Here is a 4,274-nt window from a genome sequence, read left to right as displayed (position 1 = left end):
GGCCGGTCTGGTGTCATGGTGCAAGGACAATAATCTCACCCACAACACGGACAAGATGTGGAAGGAGAGGAGATCCTATCAGCCACTGTTCATCTGGGACTCGAGGTGGAGAGGGTGAGCAGCTTTAAATACCTGGGTGTCCACATCACTGAGGACCTCACTTGGGCACTTAACAACACACAGCTGGTCAAGAAGGCCCAACAGCGGCTGTACTTCCTGAGGAGGCTGAGGAGGCTCGACATGTCGTTTTACAGCTGCATTGTCTAGAGCATCCTGCCCAGGTGTATCACCGTCAGGTATGGCAGCATTACTGCTATGGACTACAAGCACCTGCAGAGAGTGGTAAAGACTGCGGAGAAGATCACCAGGACTCCACTGCCCTCTCTGCAGAGCATCTACCACCACAGAGTCTGCAGGAGAGCTGCCTCCATCCTCAAGGACCCCACCCACTCCCCGCATGGACTATTCACTCCTCTACCTTCAGGCCAGAGGTGCAGAAGTGTGAAATGCAGGACTTCTAGACTTAAGAACTCTTTCTTTCCCCCGGCCATCAGACTCCTAAACAGCTGACAGGAATCTACTTTATAATCAGGGATTACTTCATGTAATTCCACCAATACATTACAAACACAGAAGGAGTCCACCATGAATGGGCTCCTCAAAATACAAATAGAAGAATTTCTGAACTCTCCAGAAATGCATGCTGGGAAGTATGCTAATTTTATTTCTTAACAAATTTGACTTAATGAGTTGAGTGAACTCTTAGCAGTTCATTCATTCAACTTATCTCTTTAGTGGTCTGAAAAAAAGACTTTCAGCTAGATTAACATGAAATGACAAACTTGTATCATGTTTTCCAGTGCACAGTCCACCAGATGTCTTGAGTGAAAATTTAATTTTGAGTTCTGAACTTCGGACAAATTACAAATATATGTCTCTAGTACTACCAATCCTTTAGGTGAAGTGTGGGGTAAGATGACAGCACCCAGTGTTTTGTTTTGGAGTTTTGGAGGTTGTGGTGCTCAGACCTGTTTGAATGGCAAGAACTTAACATACCAAGTTATCTCTACTTAACATGATCATTGCATAACCCATATTTAAACTCTTTTTGCAACAGGACTAAAATCAGTGATTTGGAGACAGACAAGAAGGAGATGGTTGGTGTCTTTGGTAGAACTGGGGCTGGAAAGAGCTCTCTAATAAATGTGATCATTGGCGAGAAAGATCTTTTGCCCTCAGGACGTGGCAGTGCATGTACCTCAGTCATGATTAAAGTGGAGACTAACATGGACAGCCAGAAGTATGAGGCAGAGATTGAGTTCATTACAAAAGAGGTAAAATGAGCTGATTGTGTTTATGTTGACTTGAAGCTGGTTGAAAAGTGACAATATATCCACAAAATTACAGTTGTTTGTTTACATGCCATTAAGTTAACCATTCTTTTGCTTTTTAGGAGTGGAAAGATGAGTTGTGGTCCTTGTACCATATTCTTGGGGATAATACAGATCAAGAAAAAGATGATGATGGTGATGATGATGATGATGATGATGATTGTAACACTGTTGAAAAGCTATCAGCGTTGTATGGAGAAGATATTGGAAGAGACTGGACAAACACATCTCTTGAAAACCTGATGGACGACAAATATTTCAGAGAAATTCCAGAATTTCTCAATTCCAAGCCGAAGACTTTGGAATGTAAATCAGTAAGTAAGATTTTAAAACATCTTACTTGCATCACTTCATAGAAAACAGTCTTGCCTGTTTGGTAGAGTGGATGATATGGATCTGAGGTTTTCAGCCTAGTCATCCTAGTTTGGTTTAGTTCAACAGTCATTTATCATGCATAAAACTAAAAGCAGTATATCAAATGTACTTTTTTAAAACAGTGGACTTGATGTAACTGTGTTCAGTAACTAGAGAGACATCAAATTATCACCTTTATTGGCCAAATATGTTACATACAAAGAATTTGTTTCTGGTACAAAACTGAGGCAGCCATCTGCGGCGCCAACTCAACCGATGGGTTCAGCGTCTTGCCCAACAACACTTCGACATGTGGACTGCAGGCACCGAGATTTGACCCTTCAACCTTCCGGTTGGGAGACAACTGCTCTACCCACCGCACTGTCACCTCCCTTTATAGGAAAATCACTGACAAATATATAAATCTAAATAACAGTTGTGACAAATTCCATTGAATCTAAACATGTCTTATTAAGGTCCTAAATGACAAAGGAATTTTGTTTGAGGCAATGTTCATGCCAAATAATGTACTACCACCTACAGTATCAGACTGGGATGTAGTTAGCTGTGTTTCTAATATGCTCTTTCCATTTCACTTCAAGAACACTTGGGTCATTACAGGAAGAAACACTGAGATACTATAACACACATGTATTAACGTCCAACACAGGCACTGTCAAAATACAATCATGTTTAATTCTGATCTTTAATCACAGTCACCCAAAATTGACCCTTTGCCTCCACTTTTTTATCAATTCACCCACTTTGGACATTTATAAAATTACAATCACCTTCCATTCCCTTAATTTTATTTTATTTTTTTATGCAGGCTGAAGAGCTATCTGCAAAATTTGTCAAATATACAAGAAGTGACCTAAATCAAGGAGAAGGTAAAGAAGTGAAGAGGTGGTATTGGCCACTAGTGAAGTGTGTGACTGTCAGGGTTCCTAGGAATGATAAATGTGGAAAGAGGTCATTTATTCACATGCACTGCTGTTTGTTGTGTGTTAAAATTGTATTGTTATCTGAAAACTAACACAATGTTATTAGAAATTACTGATAATTAATTATTCTTAAGAAACTTGATGTTATTCCTCTTCAGCTTGTTGGAAGTTGCTCTACTGTGTGGATTGTGACTGAAATGAATCGAGCAGCATCAGAAACAGATGCCTGGGAGATCCTGAAAAGTGCCTGTAGCCTCGTGGGAAATGGTGGCGAGTGTCAGCGCATTCATTTTATCTGCACTAAGTCTGATGACGTGGGTGTTCAGTAAGTGATTTAACATGCCACAAGTACATAGCATAACATCCAAATAAAACACTGGCAAATGTGCAGGCCAAGCGCTTGTAGTAGTTAGGATCTGATACAAACTAAATTAATTCAGGCAAATCATCCCAGTTTAAATAATCATTTAATATTACAGTAATTCTGAACAGGTCGATAAGTTATGAGACACTCCCGCAATCTGGCAGTTAGAGAACAGAATCTCACCCTCCTGCAATGGAATAGATACAGTATTAAATAAGAAGATTGTCTCAGTCAGTCAGTCTTGGTCAAGGGTCCAGTCAGTCCAGAGTTCATTCCCCCCAACCCAGGCCTGGGTCCAAAAGTGCACACACTTCACTACCGCAGCAGCATTCTTCTTCCCCTACATCCTTCAGCCTAACTCTTTTTATCCACAGCTTTCTTCGGCTGTTACGTCAATTTCCGAACTTAGCTTCAAAAACAGGAAACAGCTTGGCCAAATTACAGTACATAAGCTCATTGTCCAGCTCAACTTAAAAGTGAGGGAGAGAGACAGAGATGCTTTTATTATTATAGACTCACGGTCCAGATTAGAACAAACAGACAATAAAAGAACAATTAAAAGGAACAATATAAAATAAGATAAAAACAAGAGAACAACCATAAACTACTATCCTTTTAAAAGGCAGGCATACCAGTGTTTCCAGAGAGCAGAAGTAAAACGCATGTCACTGTATGCAACATTAGTCAACAATAAAATGATGATTTTCAGAACCATTCAAGCGACAGATAAATTTAAACATCAAATTTCTTAAAACAGAGGGAAATGTACTAATTCGAGATGACACCAACAGTTCGCTAGCACTCGTCCATCTAGGCTTTTTCAATAATAGCCTTAGGGCGTCATTGTAAGCCACTGACAGTTTCCAAAGACTGCCCTTTTTATAATTACACCACAGATAGGCAGTGTACAGGGAAGTATAATAAGCTTTAAACAAAGCCAATTTTACTCCAACCAAGCATGAACCAAATTTTCGTACCAGTACATTAGCTTGTACATAGAACATACGGCACTGCCGATATATATCCCCATCATCAGACGAACAATCATTGATGACATGACCCAAATACTTAACTTCGTTGCACACAGTTAAAATATTGCCAGATAACTTAAAAGAAGGGAATACAAGGACCTGTCCTCGTTTGTACGGCATATCATAATAACACTTGACATCGTGACGGTCCCCAAACACTGAGCACACGTTCAAGAGCTGCTGAAGACCT

At 40.1% G+C, this 4,274-nt stretch overlaps 1 long non-coding RNA gene across 1 annotated transcript in view; it reads left to right on the top strand.

Moving 5' to 3' along the window:
* Window positions 1-2,699: 2,699 nt before the first annotated feature.
* The window catches only part of LOC109953481 (uncharacterized), a 3,260-nt gene continuing 1,685 nt past the window's right edge, over window positions 2,700-4,274 (top strand). Inside the window, exons 1-2 of the long non-coding RNA XR_002273914.1 lie at window positions 2,700-2,717; window positions 2,848-3,014. This is a non-coding gene — a long non-coding RNA (uncharacterized LOC109953481). The remainder of the gene's footprint in view (window positions 2,718-2,847; window positions 3,015-4,274) is intronic.

Source organism: Monopterus albus, unplaced genomic scaffold, assembly GCF_001952655.1.
Source record: "Monopterus albus unplaced genomic scaffold, M_albus_1.0 scaffold692.1, whole genome shotgun sequence".
In the NCBI taxonomy this organism is placed as follows: domain Eukaryota; kingdom Metazoa; phylum Chordata; class Actinopteri; order Synbranchiformes; family Synbranchidae; genus Monopterus; species Monopterus albus.
Note: the sequence above shows the minus strand (reverse complement) of the source record. Positions and strands in the feature narration are given on the sequence as shown.